Below are 19,661 nucleotides of genomic sequence, written 5' to 3'. Positions count from 1 at the left end.
TACATACTTAACGTGTCAGATAAATCGCAATTATTAAAGAGAAAAAATCAGACATTTAAATATATCCAACGTCAGTGGAGATTTCCATTATAACTGGGTAACGCCATTATGTTTGGCACGTCAGTGAACGGGACATAACAACATAAGCGGACTCGCTGTTTGCCACTAACTACTATGCAGCCGTTTAGCTAAAAAATGAATGAATACTCGTCATATTCAAATAGTCAATGATTTACCTTTGCTAAGATCGTGAAATAAAAAACACGGAAACATCTCATATAATATTTTGCCTAACATGTTCACATAATGTTTATATACTTTATCTCAATGCAATTAGTTTGAAATAAGAAATTAAATATAACATCACTTCAGACATAAAATGACTGATGTTTCCAGTGTACATATGGTTTGTTATTTGTTTGAATATCGAACTTCATTAAACATTCCACTGCTAATAAAGCATTTGTGAATTCTATCATATGTTACATGAATACCAAACATATGTGCTGGAATAAAATACAGAGGTAAAGATTTCTTTGTTTCAGTTTCTATCTCTTCATTGCTCCTAAGACTATTCGACCTGGAAATAACCTCACGATTCAAGGGAAGCTACTTGTAGACACAGCTACCCCAGTAACGGTAACTGCGTATCTCGAGAAATCCACTGAAAAGGAGGTTGGATTCTGGGCACCACCGGACGAAACAACAACAACAACAGTTGCCCCTCAACAACCCGAGCCAATTTGCATGGTGCAGACCACAATATCCGGGACAGAACCATAAACACTTGTACTAAAGGTTTGTGTTGTTCCCTGGTTGTACTTAAAATGTCAAGTGGATGGTCATAATGAAAATTGAATCGTAAATTATTGTCCAATTGTCATAAAAAATATTTAAATTGTAAATTATAATTCCTTTATGTCTCCCGATTTTGTCTTATATATGAACTCAGACCTCCATTTTTTTGTTCTTACCCCGTTAAAAAAGATCGCTACTAAGTATATACTTTGTATTACGACATTTCAGTTTATACGACGTTTATTTCAATGCTTACATTTGATATCATTTTTTTATTTTACCACTTTTAAATCCCCTAATTTAAATTGCAATTACTACATTTCAGAATTTATATGTACTTATCATGTACAGCATTTTAGATTCCCTGATCTAGTTTTCATTTATCGCCATAAAGTGTGAGCCTATGCGTTCAGCTCTTACATGATTTTAGATCCCCGACACGCTGTCCGAAGACCGGTATCAGCTCCGTATAAAGGGTACGGGGGGTCTTCAGTTCTCAGCTCCCAGCATTCGTACCACGGCAAGAGTCAGTCCATATTCGTGCAGACGGACATGGCCATTTACAAACCTGGACAGACAAGTATGGTTCGTATCTAGTAACACTGGTATTAAATATGTCTTAAATAAACAATAATTATATTTCGATTTAAAATTGGCATAAAAATATGTGAATATAAATATCTTATTCTATATATTTTGTAAGTCTTTCATGCTTATATTGTGTAGGTCTCTAAAATTGAAATCGTATTCCAGTATTCGCTTATAATGTTTTTTATCGCCTGCATGTTTTCTCAACTGTTTTCATCTTCCTGTCTGTTTAAATTGTGTTCTATCTTGTGATGAACGGAAATACATTAAGAAAGAGAGAGAAACACACAGACCTGTTTTCTTTGATATTTCAGTTCACGTTAGAACATTCGGCATTACTTATAATCTAAAAGTGACGTTTGACCCGATGTCCGTGGATTTGTATTTACGTATTTGAAATATATAAGTGTTTTAAATCGCTGATTATAATTATGTTTGGGATTATTTCGCATATGGTTCTGCTTAAGAAAATTTTTATACAAAGTTCTTTAACTCAACATGACAATCAGTTTTTGCGTTATACATTTTATTTGTTAAAAATAAGATCATATTTTGAAGAGTCAAACAAGTACTCGTTGACAAAAAAAAATTAAGACTTTATATGTGACGTTACAGAGTGAACATCAACTTAATTGGGTTCTTAAAATTAATACAATACTTTGCAACAAAGGTTTTCGAACAAATTTAATTTTGCTATCGCAGTTCTCGGTGCCCATATTGTAAAAAGATACGTTATATTCACTCAATATCACATGTATTGAGAATTCATTTTAAAGCTTTTAAACAAGTTAAAGTCATTCAGCCATGTTCATTTCTCATACCCATATCCATGTGATAGGACCCAGCCGGAAACAAGATCAACCAATGGTCTGTGACGGATGCGGACCTACGGGCAGCAGGTGGCGTGTTTGAGTCTCAAATGGTCATGTCGGACGCGCCGATCCTGGAGGACTGGAAGCTCAAGGTTTAACAAGGGTTAAGTAGCCGTTCAGAGTTGTATCTATGAAGTCTTTAACACTTTTATGCCTAGTGGACTCTCCAATCCTTCTAAATTGGATAACTTTAATTACAAAATAAGGGATGTTTTGTATATTTATTTTTATATTTAGAATATTTGGGTTCGGGTATTTTGGGTAATTTTTGGGTACGAAAAAAAAATTGGTTACGAGCACAAATTTGGGACGAAAAAAAATTTGGTTACGAGCACAAATTTGGGTACGAAAAAAAATTGGGTACGAAAAAAATTGGGTACGAAAAATGTAGGGTACGAAAAAACAATTGGGGGTACGGGGAAGTAGTACCCGTGGGGGAACTTGATCCTTTCAGCGAAACTGGGAGGCGGGTTACATTCTCGATCAAATATAACAAGAAATATCTTAAAAAAGGTATTCGACGTGTATTTTCTGTACCACTTATCTTAAAAAACTGTCTGTTACAGTAAAACGTTTGTGGGTTATAACATTACGTTTCAGCATATAAATTCAAAACTTTGCATGCTCTTTAATTACACCATGCTCTTTAATTTCTCATGTATATCATACCAATTTTTATATTTCGTTGTTTCCTTTCCTAAGTTAATGATGCTATGTGTACGGACGTGATTTCACAATCCCATGTGCATGAACATATACTTTTTCTCTTTTTATTATTGTTCTTTTTCTCTAATTCAATAAGCTTAGGAATGTTTGTTCGTTAAGTACGGCAATAATTTCATGATGATTCCCGATCGAAAGTGGGTATGAGCACATAGTCGTAAGAGCACTTGAATACGTGAGTTCGCCCATGAACACATGGTAAGGTTAACTAAATCTCCGCGATATGACCTAATATGTGTTTAAAACAGCTAACAGTATCCAACAAACGAGTGAATTGTCAAACATAGTATGTGCACTGATGTGGCTCTGTAATTTATGTTTGAAAAGTTTATTAAATATGCAAAATGAGAAAGCATGCAGAAGAGCGAGTATCACAGATATGATACGGCTATTATGCTGTTTATATACCATTGTCGCTACAACGTTTACAAATGGCAGGTTCGAAATAATTCGTTTTCTTTACACTTATGATCGCGATGAAAGTTAATTATACACGTTTTGATTCGCAATGTATTTACTGAATCACGACAAATGTCAAATACAATACAGAAAATGCATAGTTGTTTCATTGATCTATAAACATATAATGGATTGAATATAACTGATTTAAAATTACCGTTTTCAAACTATTATTAAATCTTTTCCCAGAATATGCTGTCCTATTTATAGCTGAGCTTCCTATACCTTTATCAATGAAAATCAGAGAGGTATGCCGATTAAAAAAATCGAGCCATCTCAATCGGACTGGCTCGGTCTTTTACATAGGTTGCCATCGTGAAGAATTTTTTCATTATATGTTAACTTAGACGATGCTTCGCAGCATCGTCAAAAACGATGAAACCCTAACTTAATGTATTACATGCACACGATTCATTTCTCTAAGGCATTGAATCCGAGAATATTTTTTCTTATAAGTGTTTATTAAAACCAAGCTTAAAATTAGCATACGGTGTGCCTAGTTTTTTATATATATATTAAATGAATAATTACAGTTTTTCTTTTGTAGTGACAGGCGAAGCAATGATTCCAGCCTTTGAGCCCATAATCATACCACGCCGGAGGAATGACTGGAGGTGGCCTAGGGAAAACGCAGATCAACTTCCGGTAATGAATTTCACCATACCCGCAAACGGCATTGTAGAGATTCCCTTCGTGATTCCTAGCGACGCCATGCTCTTGGGCATTGTGAGTTATATGATTTGTTACAAAATAAAGGCAAAATAATTGTGTTTTCATTGACCATTATTATAGCAATTATGTTGGCGGTGATGTTTACGAAGATAATGACGAGGGCATGGACGTTTATGATAATAGTAGACGATGACAATATACAAGACGACGATGGCTGGGGTATGGGCTATATGGTGATCCAGAGACGTAGATAACATGTTATATACGTCTCTGGGTGATCCTAATGACGGTGATACTAATGATAATTATGTCCAGTGTAGTCGTGATGATATGGATGGTAAAGGATGTTGTTTTGTTTTTTTATAAATACGCTGATGATACAAATGTGTATATTATTATATTTACCCGGTATATATTAATATTATTTTTCTGTATGCGAACTAATACATAAGTGTATGGTGCTACATCGACCCGGTATATATTGGTATGACTTGTCTGTAGGCGAACTATGACTCCGAAGTCGCCTACTCGTCTGTCAAGAAGTCATACTCGCCAAGTGAAAGTTGCATGCAGCTCAGTCTTGTCTCCGGCTATTATCAGTTATCAAGATTCTTTCCGAAATACCGTCGTTCCTCGGATTTTCCAATAATAATTTGGAAAATCCGAAAATGATTCTCATTTTGCAAGACCTCGCTTCCGGTAATAAAATTATGGCGAAATTCGGAATTTCATAAGCTATTTTTCAGGAAAGTTTTAAGGCTAAAGTTAGAATTTACCGAATTATAAATGAATACTCAAATAATAAAAAATGCTTTATTATTGGTTGCATTTTCTGATAACGAAAGGATCATAAGATTTTTGCCGCGTCGTCAGGGGCGTAGCTGCTATTAGGCACAGCTGGCCCGGGCCTACAACTTTTTTTAGACATGAAACAAAAAGCAAGAAAGAATTCTGTTCCTATTAAGTATGAAATGCATAACACATACATCCTGGTTAAATATGTTTGAAACAAAAAAATACACAATCCAAGCGGCACAATAGGGGGCGTTGTGGTTCACAAACGCAGCTCTTGTTTTAACTATTTTGGTATGCAGGCATTTAAAAACTGTTTGTAAACAGCTCATACATAAAAAACATTAATGTTTTCCTATATCAGTAGTTAATTAATATAACACCCAATAAACGATAAATTAAATAACATACATGTTTGTAAAAACATATTGGATTATTTACTTATTAATGCCATTACAACGTGTCAGAATTATTTTGGGATAGATGTCAAAACAAATTTTTTGATTTTTTAAGATACCTCAACTTTAATAAAAAGTAAACGTATACACAAGCTACGCTAAAAAAAGTACAAGTACTATTTAAAGCTGTACTGACAGTTTTTAAACGCACGGTACATCAACCACAAATTATATACTCGTTCTAATATCTAGAGTAATAACCCGTTCACAGCTAACGGTTAAAACAAGTGGTAGGCAGGGAATATGCATTTTTTATGTGAGGTTGATTGCTTACGGTTGATAATATAATGGGTTATTTGTATTGATCCGTTGGGTGAATGCATTGTACGTCTGCTTATGAAAACACTTTGACAGCTGTTATGTTTTGCTTTTGTGTTGTTGAAATAGTCATATTTAAGTTGTGCAAACAATTTCTGTATTTTTATACTCTTCTTTATTGTGCGACTTTTTAGAAAATACAATATATTTGTATTGAAGTTTTTTGTGTTTTATTATATTACCATTTATTATTATTGGGTGTACTAGGTTGCCACAATGTACTGGATTTTCTTTTTATAAATGAAATAAAATTATGAACACATGCGTATGGTACAAGTGTCAGTACAAACCATGTTAACATATAAATAACGAAAACATTATAAATTAAATAATAAATATATTATAAATTATAAATAAATTAAATATTAAATAAATTATATGTGTACTACATAAAGTTCGAACAATCGTTACATGAACAAATGTATTTAATTAGTATTTAATTGTTACTAATAAATACCTTAATTGTATCTTAAGCGAATGCACTACTCAGGCTTTATGAATACATGAAAACTGTATATATGCACACATAGTTGTTGTTACGCCTTGTACGTGTTCTTACTTTAACTGCCGCGATTATATACATGTGTACTGAATATATGTACACATTGTTGCTGTTACACCTTGTACGTGTTCTTACTTTAATTGCTGCGATTGTATACATGAGTACTGTATATGTGCACACATTGTTGTTGTTACGCCTTGTACGTATTATTACTTTGAAAGAACACATTTTTTTTGCGTTTAAAGATTATGTTTTATGTAGGTCTACAGTAGTCACGTCAAATTTAATAGTATACTGTGTAATGCAATGCTATTAGATATATAAGCTTTTCATGAGCTGACAATATGCTATTGGTCGTTTCATGCTATAATAAACACAGTCATACACAATTAAGAGCACACACACGCGCGCAGACACATACATCTTTACACTGCTATTTTTGTTAAATACATACACACATCCACTGAAATTATTTTTGTTACATACATAGACACTTCATTAAAAAATGGCCATTACGGCTGTCTAAACTTTCGATTTTCGTGTTTTAGACTGCCATAGAGTGGCGTCTCTTAATACATACTAAACAGTTTAAATTATATTCTAGTTTTGCTTGGTAAACCGTAGCGGCAATTTAGCGTGCACTAGGTTGCCACAATGTACGGGAACTTTTTATGAATGAAATAAAATTATGAACACATGCATACACACACGAACTTATGTAGGTCTACAGTAGTCACGTCAAATTTAATAGTATACTGTGTAATGCAATGCTATTATATATAGAAGTTTTTCATTAGCTGACAATATGCTATTGGTCGTTTCATGCTATAATAAACACAGTCATACACAATTAAGAGCACACACACGCGCGCAGACACATACACGCTATACACTGCTATTTTTTTAAATACATACACACATCCACTGAAAATATTATTGTTACATACATAGACACTTCATTAAAAAAAAGGCCATTACGGCTGTCTAAACTTTCGATTTTCGTGTTTTAGACTGCCATAGAGTGGCGTCTCTTAATACATACTAAACAGTTTAAAATTATATTATAGTTTTGCTTGGTAAACCGTAGCGGCAATTTAGCGTGCACTAGGTTGCCACAATGTACGGGAACTTTTTATGAATGAAATAAAATTATGAACACATGCATACACACACGAACATAATAAATACACTATGATTAATTCAATTATTAAAACTCCACATATGACTAAAAGGAAATAATTAAGTATTTTGTTTCTTTCAGTTGTTTGCATTAAATATTATCTTGAAATAGTGATCTATGATTATATTTACTGACTTGTATATGCTATTTTTATTTTTATTCAGTTCATTTTAGATGTCGAAAGGATACCCTAAAATGTTCACTTTAGTGACTATAGTCGTTTATTATTTTTCTCTTACTCTTGTGATTATTTTTTATTTCTTCATTTCTATGGAATATTCATCTTTTTGTTTCCATAATTTGTGTTTTCTTTTTTTCGTTGTTTGTATGTATGGATATCTTATCTCTTATAATAGAAAGCAACTGGACTTTAAAAAAAAATAAAGATCAACCGGACAAGCACACACACATTATCATTCACAACACCCTTCACCATTTTAAATGATTAAATTATGTACTTTAAATGTAAAAGGGCTAAACAATAAAGATAAACGCATAAAAATCTTCAAATGGTTAGACAAAAAAAAAATAGTATATGCCTAATACAGGAAAGTCACTTGACACATACTTTAGCACAAACCTTAAAAGATGAATGGGACGGAGAAATCTATCTCAGTGGACAACATACTAATAAACAAGGCATTGCCTTTCTGATAAAAAGTAACATAGGGATCACAGTTGATAACCTTAACGAAATAATAATTGGCAGACTAGCAAGTATAGATATAAAAATACATGAAACACAACTAACATTAATCAACGTTTACGGTCCTAACATAGATGACTCCACATTTTACGAAACATTACAATCCATTATAATTAATAACCAAGATAAAAATATTATAATCGGTCGTGATTTCAATACTGTCCTGAACCCAGTATTAGATAAAAAGAATGGAAACCTTTATACTCATCCTAAAAATAGAAATATTTTAAATAACATAATTGAAAACTACAATATGATAGATATCTGGCGTACAGTACACCCAAACGAAAGCAAATTCACCTGGCACTCAAACACAAAACCAACAATATTTTGTAGACTAGACTATTTTTTAATATCTGAATCTCTTTGCAACATTATTGACACATGTAACATAAAACCAGGATTTATGACTGATCACTCTCTAGTTGAACTTAAACTGCATAATATACAACCTGAAAGAGGCCCAGGATACTTTAAAATTAACAACAGCATCTTATTGGATACACAATATCAAACACAAATAAAACAGGAAATATTAAATACAGTTCAAAATAATAAAGATGCAAACCCAAACACCTTATGGGAAGTAATTAAAGGAAATATACGTAACACAACAATTAGATACACATCATTTAAACAAAAAGAAACACACAAACTTGAAACTGAAACCATCAAAACCATTGAAACACTTGAAAAACAATTGCATCAAACAAACACAAATGATACCACCGACATTGAAAATGAAATAACATTTAAAAAACAAATATTAGATGGAATCTATCATACACGTCTCAATGGAATAATACTAAGAGCGCGTGCACAGCATGTTGAACACAATGAAAAAAATACAAAATACTTCGCAAACATTGAAAAACGTAGAAGTGAACAAAAAACTATACACAAATTAGTAGTCAATGGCAAAGATATAACAAACATGACTCAAATACTAGAAGAACAACGTTTATTTTTCGAAACCCTCTATAAACGAAAACATGTTGAAAATAACACCCTTTTTAAAAATACACATCATGCTTTAAACGAAGAGGAAAAACAACTGTGCGACGGATTGCTTAATGAATATGAATGTGGATTAGCCCTAAAAGATATGCAAAATAACAAAAGCCCAGGATCTGATGGAATCACAATCGAATTTTATAAAATATTCTGGAATTATATAAAAACACATCTAATTAATTCACTAAACTATTCATTTAACAACGAAAACTTAACTACGCTACAAAAACAAGGTATTATATCACTTATTCCAAAACCTGTAAAAAACTTAGCATCCTTATCAAACTGGCGCCCGATTAGTTTACTAAACAATGATTATAAAATTGCAACTAAAAGTATAGCAAACAGAATAAAAAAAGTATTACCAGCAATCATTTCAAGATCTCAATCTGGTTTCATAATGGGACGTTACATTGGTGAAAACGTTCGTCTTATCCAAGAATGCATAAACTATTTCAACAATTCAAATAATCCTGGTCTAATATTCTTTGCAGACTTCGAAAAGGCATTCGATTCGCTTGATCATTCATTTATGTTCTCTTGCTTAGAAAATATGAACTTTGGTGAAAGTCTCATTCAATGGGTCAAACTATTCTATACCGATATTAACAGTTTAATCATTAACAATGGCTTCTTTTCAAACAGTTTTAACATCGAACGAGGGGTTCGACAAGGATGTCCACTCTCATCATCGCTTTTTATTATCTGCATCGAGTATCCATCACATCACATCCAATCAAATAAACACATAAAAGGCATATCACTAGAACCTGACGAAGAAATCAAACAGTCCCTATTTGCTGACGATGCAGCTTATTTTTTAAACGACAATTACGATTCTTTCCATAACCTAATAAAATCGCTAACCCTTTACGGAATGACATCGGGTCTGAAACTAAACAAAAGTAAATGTACTGTGCTACGAGCAGGTACATTAAAACAAAGTAATGTTCTATATAAAAAAGAAATGAAATTTAATTGGACATCCGATGAAGCCACAACGTAAGGAATTACTTTCACAAATAATGACAAGATACAGTTCTTAAAAACATACTACCTAAATTACAGAATTTTAAAAACTGCTTAAAATCATGGCATCACCGTAAACTTACACTTATCGGAAAAAACACAGTATTGAAAACGTTTGCACTTCCTAAATTAATTTATGTATTAACAGTCCTCCCAAATCCACCAAATGATATTATTAACGATATAAAATCAGCAATATTTAATTTCATATGGGACGGTAAGCCTGATAAAATAAAACGAACTCAGTTAATTCAATCTGTAGAAAATGGAGGTATCCAATTAACGAACATTGACTCATTCTTGAATGCAATCAAATGCAGCTGGTTTAAAAGATACCTAGACAATGCCAATACAAGTAAATGGAAATCATTCTATCAGAAAATCCTAAAAAAATATGGTGACTCCTTACTCTTTGAATGTAACATCAGCAAATCTATCTTACATGAAATTGCAAACGAAAACATGTTTCTGTCTGATGTTCTATCAGCATGGTGTGATGTCACGCATAACCTAGAAACCCAAACAAGCAGTAAAACTATTCTATGGAACAATAAAGACATAACTTCAAACAATAAGACGTTTTTCTATAAAGATTGGTTTGAACGAAGCATTAAATATGTCGACCAATTATATGACTACAGAATTAAGGATTTCTACTCTTTTAATGATATATGCTACATATACGGAATACCTTCAAATAATTTTCTGAAGTACTACACATTAATCAAAAGCATACCCATACATATTAAATCTGAAATCAATACAAATAATACACCATGTACTCAAACAACATTCGTAGAAAATATACTTGGAAGAAAAAAAAACAAATAAAATATTTTACACACTACAAATTAAAAACCCTACAGAAAACTCAAAAACCCAAAATAAATGGCAAGTCCTTTTCGGAGTACATGAACTTAATTGGAAACACATATTTACCATGCCATATAAAGCAACTATTGAAAGCACTCTGAGAAATTTTTAATATAAATACATACATAGAATTATAGCTACAAATAAATACCTCTTTAAATGCAAATTATCTAACTCAAATCTGTGTGACTTCTGCAGTGAAAACATCGAAACTATAGAACACCTGTTTTGGGAGTGCAAACACATCCAGCCTATTTGGAATCATTTAACATCTTTTCTTGAACAACAGCAACTAAACGTTAAATTATCTTTCTTAAATGTAAGTTTCGGAATTTACTCATTGAAATCAAAAGATTGTAATAATATTGTGAATTTTATTCTTATAATGATGAAATTGTTCATCTTTAACATGAAGTTCAAAAAACAAGTACCAAATTTTAATTGTTTTATCCATAGTCTTAAACTTAAAGTCCAGATTGAGAAAGAAATAGCCCTCAGTAATGACACATTACAAAACTTTGAACAAAAATGGAATCGGATTAAATTATCATGATGCTTGTCCACTTATATACATTTCACTCTAATGTAAGTTATCTTTCTAAAATATTTGTGTATGTTTTTTTTTTCAATCTTATAAGATCATTTTGAATATACAACGAAACACACAAGTCCAGTATGCTTTCTTCCGACTTTATACAACTCATCATTTTTCATAACAATTCTTCTATTATTTTTTTTTCTTTTCTCTTTAAAAAAAATACATATTAGCATATCTTGTATAGCATGTCTGAACTTTATTGCTTTGTACAATCACTATGTTGTATATATTCATGTATACATTGTATGTATTATATTGAAAAAAAAAATGAAACAAAATAAAATTCTTCAACTTCGAAAAACGCATTAAAATATTGACACAGGGGTTGAGGTGTTAGAAATCTGCATTGCATACTGACATAATCCTCAGACAATGGATTCTGATTGTGTTCAAAGGACATATCTTCCTATTATCAACTCTTATTCTTTCTATGTGCATAGATTCTAGCTCGCTTCTTTTCACGTGACTTGCTGTTACAAGTTTACATTAATCTACATGTAGATCTACTTGTCTCCATTTCAACACTACAGTAAGTTGTAATCGATTATCGTTGGATTTTTAAGAAACATTCCGAATGATGTTTATGACCGCGAAAATTTAAAATGGAGCACTTGCCCTCGTTTCACGATCCATTGACTAAATCCGGGTAGGTTCGGTCCCTTGATGCACAACATAAATAAAATTTAGTTCTCTGACATTTAGATAAAACAGTAAAAAATCATAGAAAAACTGACCAAAGTCTTATATATTTTCTTATCTTATTATTTGTCTAGATATGCTTTTAATCTTAACACAGCCGTTATAGGATTTAAAAAAAAATTCTGCGGGAGAACCCCCGTACTTATCTATCAAATCCGGAAATACAGTTAAAAAATGCTATCTATGCCCCTGGTCGCCACAGCGAAAAACACTCGTCATCACTATATGAGTACATTCCGCAAAGGGAATCAAGACAACCATGTGCGATTTGGTGCCCGTATTATTAACTAATTCGTACGTAAGCAGGGCATAAGCAAACGTCATTGTGAAATTATCGCGAACTGTAAACATCAGCACGGGAGTTACAATACAGTTACGTAACATTAATTAAAAACACAAACACAAGTATTTAATTTAATGTTTAACTTGCTCTAAATGTAATAAATAAAGTGAAGCTCTCTGAAGTACATTATTTGATTAAGAAAAATTAAGTTTAATTATTTGTAAGTGGCATTTATGAATATTTATATTAAATAGTTTATTACTATAATAATACTAAAATATTGTTAAAATGTATTACTTTTGTCTTTAATAATCATTTTTTCTTTTTGGATCGGAAATGATCAATCAGGACCGGCAAAGGCTGCATAATTATATGACCTCCTGGCCGGCAATTCCTTTTAATTTTAGGAAGGACTGATAAATGTATTCAAGAAGACCCGGCGACGAATGTGAAATCAATCAACGTGTAGACAAAATTTAATTATTCCGATTTTGGTTACGTCTTACGGCATATTTTTATTCTTTTAATGCTGCAGACATTATAACAAAGTCTCTTTTTCTACGCTTATGTTACGATACCTTTGTTGCAAATAAAAACCAGTATTATAGTGATATAGTTCACGGTACCGAATTTCTATAAGTTGCGCTACGTGGTGAAATTGAAAGAAGCTTCTATGGTACGAAGCGGGGTAGCATCATATATAAACCAAAATTGACTGTTTTTGAGATTTGTTTTTAAAAATAAAGTACTTCTTTACAAGAATGCTTATTGAATTGCTGTGTTATGCTGTCTTTTTTCGTGTACATTTAGCAATTAAACAGTAACAACGACATCTAATACTCTCAACAGAATTAAGACATTTAATCAAAAATTCAAATCTTACGTGTTTTATACACACAAAAAGAAACATCGATGTTATATAATTTTCTAAATACAGACAATAAACTTAAATTTAGAGTTTATAGTTGTATAGCATAAGTGTAGGCATTTTAAAACAAAATTCATTACATCGACAACGGAGGCTTTTGAGGCTCTCAAAGATACACTGATTTGTAGTTGATAAAACTATAGGATTTCATGGTCTTTAAGCTTGACTAAAATTTCGTTTAGTATTAGACGGATTGGTCAAAGCATAGTTATGATATCAGGATGTTTACTAAAGGTCTTCTATTGCGGACCACGAACTAGTCAACTGAGCGGTAATACTTGCCCATCATTCCAGGAATATAAACTGTAAACAGCTTTATGTGAGCTTTTTAACATATGCCCACATATGGGTAGGTTATTTAAATAAATAAATGTGTATGTTAAATGTGCGTGTCATCTGCGTATTTGTCAACGTGATTAAAGTTTTCCATGTGTTGTATCTCTTTGACGAAAAAATGTTGTGCTAATTTTTTTATATAATAACGGCCGTTAATCACGCGCGCCACATCTTTTTTGAGATGCATTAATAAATGAGTCAATGCTACTTCCGAGGTGGCGCTCAGGCCCGGATGTTTTGAAATTAACGGATAATTTTACAGGGTGATTAGGTTTTATATGGGGGTTTTTTTCAACATATTTCGCATTATTATTAAAAATCGGCCAATGTAGTGCGATTCTGCGAGTATAAATTCATTCAAAGATGTACAAAAAGATACAATCAAAACCCATTTGGAAACGTGAGGACCTTTATAAGTTGTGGCATGGTAGAATTCGTAAAAGCAAATCGGTGTCTTTTGCCTGTGTGACGAGCCAAATCCCAGCCAATTAAATCGCTTTTTACATGAAGCGATTGCTTTGAACCGTTACAAGTTAATGGGTGCACAAACACATCGGCTTCTAACCGATCTTATAGACAAATTTGCATGTTTCAAAAAGAGATGGAGCCAATGCCAAGGAGGTGGCGCTCAGATTAGGAGCTGGCGCCAATGCACATCTATAGCTTTTTTTTAAGTGAAATATTTTATGTCATGGTTTCAATTATGTTTACAGGACTTACATACATTTTTGTAAGTTATCTACTAAAGCACATTTGAGTCGCGTTCGTTTTTAATTAGTATAAGTAGTTTTCTTATAATGTCTTGATGGGTTTAAACGTTCGTCTTTATAAGATAAGAACATTTAAAATCTATTATACAAAATAGTTGACGAAAAAAAACCGAGTTGTCTTCATTTTTTGAAGTTGATAGTTGGAAAAACGACATGTATGAGCCTAATTAAGATTCGTTGACCTTAGCCTTTAAGTTAAGTAAGCATTTGAATTAAGAGACACAAATCATCGTTTCAAGAAGAAATATTATCTTATATTTATTTCGTGAATTATCATACTGTATACAAATATTGCTGTCGATGAATTATTTTGATAATGTTGATAATGTTGAATATTAAGTTATTGGTTTTATTGAGAATTACAAATTTAGGTATATATCGTGCAATATGTTTTATTCATGTTGGTGACTTCTTAATTGGGTTGATTACTTATGTATTTAATAAACTACATCTTATTTGACATAGAATGTATTTATGTTCTGTAAAGATTTCGGACTATGTATGTAAGTTTTAAAATAAATTATATATAACACATAGCATTATCTTTCAAGTGTACGTCATGTGAGAATGACATTTCGATACGACTGTTAAAAATACATCCTGCATTGGCGCCACCTCCTATCATTAGCGCCATCTCCTAAGCATTGACTCCATCTCTTTTTGGGAAAATGCAATATGATCTTCTACGTCGACAAGAAGACAATATTGTTGTGCATGCAAAATCTAATGTATGTTGTACGCAATCGTTTGATGCCGTTTGCGATTTAATTGGGTGGAATTATTCTCGTTACACTGGAAAAACTCATCTAAATTCTTTTTAAAAATCCACCATGCCACAACTTATAAAGGTTCTCACGTTTAAAATGGGTTGAAAATGTATGTTTCTGTACATATTTGGACGAATTAATCTTCGCTAAATCGCACTACATTGCCCGATTTTAAAAATAATGCGAAATATGTTCTGTTGTTTTAAACATATAAAACATACTCACCTTGCAAAATTATCCATTAACTTTCAAAACATCCGGGCCTGAGCGCCACCTCGGATTTTGCATTGGCTCATTTATTAATGCATCTCAAAAATAGGTGTCGCGCGTGATAAACGGCCGTGATAATTGGCGAACAAAAAGACTGTTGACATTTCTTTAACTTTTTAAACGATAAGAACAAAATAGAGTATTGCAAATGATTAATATGACAAATACATCAACGGTATTTAATAACATTTAACGAATGTTATAACCGATTCATCTGAGAATAGCACGTTATGGTTTGTGACTCGTTGTGCATTGGCTGTTTAAATAATAAAACATGATACTTTTATGTCATGTCAGTGCAAGCGAACTATATTATATTATTGTACTGTGGTATTTAAATGGGGTTTCAAATATCTTAGTAGTGAATGCACCGTATTTTTATCCCAACTCTTTTCCTACATGTAAATATTTTAACCTTATGATCACGTTTGCAGTAACTTATATCGCAATCTTGATTTTCTTAGTATATGTGTGAATAATCAAAATCAGGGTGAACATGATTGACATATTCCGTTGTTGTTGTTGTTATTTTAATTTCGTTTACCAAAATGAACCCTGGTTATTTTTTACAATAAAAAAAACAACAACCTTAGGTGCAGGACTGACAATAATTACGGCCATAACTTCATTTCAGATAAGAAACAAACAAAATAAAGTTTACTCCAAAAGGATAGCTCCTTCTTCTAACACGTCCCTTTCGTCAACATATGCTAACCACAGAGCATTTGTATCACGTATATTCAATTAACAATATTTTTTAAGTGTTCGGGATATGGAAAAGCTATTAACGTTCTTCACCAGTTGATCTCTCCATACATTTCTGTTGAATCGTAAAGAGAATTATAATTGTTAAACAACTTGTGACTAGTTTTATTTTAAGTGTTTGGATATATGTATATAATTTTCCTACTAAAATACCCACTTCTATTCATTGGCAACAATCGGTTAATGGATTAAAATCGGTGACGCCCGGAAACTCATTCCGTCAGCCATATAAAGAATTTGATTAAATAGTTGATACAGAATAATGAATTTATTTGTTGAAATCTTAATTTTAATTTCGAACCATGGTCCATTTTTATTTACGTTGCAATTAGTTTCCCTAATCTTCGTAATGAGTATACCTTGACATTTACTCAGGTCTTAATTTAGCAGCCTCATACAAACAATAATGTAGTATTCAATTTGCGCCGCCAGATTAGCTCCAGACAAGGCACCACCAGTACAGTCAGGTGTAACCTTTCCGCTATAATATAACGCATTGTTACGTGATCCCAGCAGCCTACATGGTATCGCCTGGCCAGTCTGGTCGCATATGCCATGAGACCAATATGTACATGGTGCGGTTTTTATAATCAATCTGGTTATTTATGAAACAATATTTTTAAGTAAGCAATATTCCTATATTTAATGAAACATCTTTTAAAAAAAGGATTTTATTGTTTTAAGTTTAAGGCCATTTTAATATTTGTATTTATAAGAAACCACAGGTTGACGGGAGATAGTTAATCGAGTATTAAATATGAATTTCATTATGAATGCATAGCTGTAGATTGATTGATTCATTCTAGAACCGTATTATGTTACGTTGGGAGACAAGACATTGGCTTAAAACTTTCAGTGATCATGTGGTACTCTGTAAGTCAATTATAGGGGCGGACGATTAATTATAAAAAAACAAGCTCTGACAATAGATGTTAATATCAAAATATACACATTTGAACCAACTGTATATTTTTACAAAACTTATCACACATTTAAAAGTCCCAGTCTCGTCGAAGGCTGTAGATGATTAGGACCGCGTTTTAAACAACACACATCATTTTGCATGCAAACTGTTGCCTTGATATTTGGGAGATTTTGTAAATTGATTTCCGTATTGCTGTGGGTAATACTTTATAATTCATAAAATATCAATTCAAATGTGCCGCTCTACTTCCCCGTTTGAACAAACAATATTCGTGGACTAACAATCATTACCAATTATTCACTTATATAGTCATCTTATCATAATTAATTTAATGATCATTTTAAGGCACGTTACCTTGTGGGGGGTCTAACCCATTTATGCCTAGTGGACTCTCCCATCCTTCTAAATTGGATCAATTAATTTGAGGGATGTCTAGTACATTTGTTTCCATATTTAGAATATTTCTTACATAAATTCATTTAAGCAAACAGCGAAGACCCAGATGAGACGCCGCATCATGCGGCGTCTCATCTGTGTATACGCTGTTTGCCAAGGTCTTTTTTCTAGACGCTAGGCATAAATGGGTTCTAATGTTCCGAAGTATTTTTGTTCGTTTTGGCGAGCCTTTAATACTAATACTTCGGCTCATTTTATTCAGCTACTCACGTAATTTACTTCATCGTTTGCATATCCTGATGTGCAGAATCAACTGGATGGCACTGTCCATGTGTGCGTACGTGCGTGTGCGTGAATCTGTGCATTTGTGGCTGTGTGCGTACGAGTGAGTCGTGTTTTAATCGTTTGGTCGTTGATCTCGTGCTTTATCTGTTTAATAAATATTAAGCTTTAACCATTCGATTTTTTGTACGCCTTATTGCTGGTTAAAATGACAGTATTATCTAAAGCCTCGATGCTTTTAACACGTATTTACGGATTTGAATGCAACGGACAAAAAGTATAAAAGCTTTATAAATTTTATACGTTTATAAATAAATTAGAACAAATCAATTGTGTAGTTTGTTTCTTTAAAATTAGACAAAGTGATAATACATTACCTATTCAATGTATTATACAATATTGAGACTATTAACAGTTATTGAAATTGACAAAACTAAACACCTTTACACAAATCATATGTCACTGTCATTTATTAATAACAAAATTAAAGATTTCATTAAATATTGTTTACATTAAGCCTTTAAATGAATGTGTCACTTTAACAATCGTCCGTGTCTTATGTCGCTTATCGTTTGCTATAATCAGTTAAATTATTAGTTTCGTCTAAATCGAATACCATGCATAGAGAAACAATGTATTTATAACCGACTAACCGACTAATGACGTAACACTGTGCAACTTTCAATTTACATTGCTATATTTCAACAACTGGAGCTAGGACAATGGTAGTGTTTACGTGGTGTAAGTTTTTATAAACATTCTTCTAATACAATTAGTTATTTATGTTCAATAATTCTTGCATGATTATTCTGTGCTGTTATATGAAGTTGCAGCCGCTAAAGCTTCCGACATGACTTCATAGAAATTATTATTAGAAAATATGTTTTAGATACAATATTTTATTAAAAGCCGTTCGTGCACATATACACTAATATATATATATATATATATATATATATATATATATATATATATATATATATATATATATACCAATACATAGTGCCAGTTACGCGGTCTCTGTAGTTTTCAGACTGTACTTACGAGGTCAATAAAAAAAACGGGGTCTATATACAACCCCGCAATCTAGGCTCCTTTAATTACTATGAGGGGGGTGTAGGGGAGGTAATGCAATCAAATCTCACAATAAGGTCTTAAATCGAAAACCACAATCACGTCTGAAATTGAAATTGTATATACCTCGCAAATAAGTTCGCTATATATATTCCTTGTATAAGACGTTAAATAAATGGCGTGTTCATAAATAACAATATATAAGGTACCCTTATATACCTTAATTCGTGTTAATATCGGATAAAAAAGGGTATGGAGATACACGTGTTTAAAGTGGGAACCCCATGACCTATGTCTAAATCAGAGACCCCGTAACTGGTCATATGTGTGAATATATATATATATATATATATATATATATATATATATATATATATATATATATATATATATATATATATATATATATATATGTGTGTGTGTGTGTGTGTGTATTTCAAATTATGTAAGAAGAATGATGTTTTAGCAGCATGGATACTTTAACATTGCACATTTTAAACTGTTCAATAAAGAAGAAAAAAACTAGGAAACGTTTGGCTCGCAGTTTCTAGGGCTGGAAGTTTTGTCGTGCTTGCCGCGAATTT

The 19,661-nt window shown here is 32.2% G+C and overlaps 1 protein-coding gene across 1 annotated transcript in view; it reads right to left on the bottom strand.

Moving 5' to 3' along the window:
* The window catches only part of LOC127880130 (pyroglutamyl-peptidase 1-like), a 483,820-nt gene that overhangs the window by 426,560 nt on the left and 37,599 nt on the right, over positions 1 to 19,661 (bottom strand). The window lies entirely within an intron of this gene.

This window comes from Dreissena polymorpha, chromosome 4, assembly GCF_020536995.1.
Source record: "Dreissena polymorpha isolate Duluth1 chromosome 4, UMN_Dpol_1.0, whole genome shotgun sequence".
Taxonomy (NCBI): Eukaryota; Metazoa; Mollusca; class Bivalvia; order Myida; family Dreissenidae; genus Dreissena; species Dreissena polymorpha.
The sequence above is the reverse complement of the archived record's forward strand: the minus strand, read 5'-3'. Positions and strand labels throughout refer to the sequence as shown.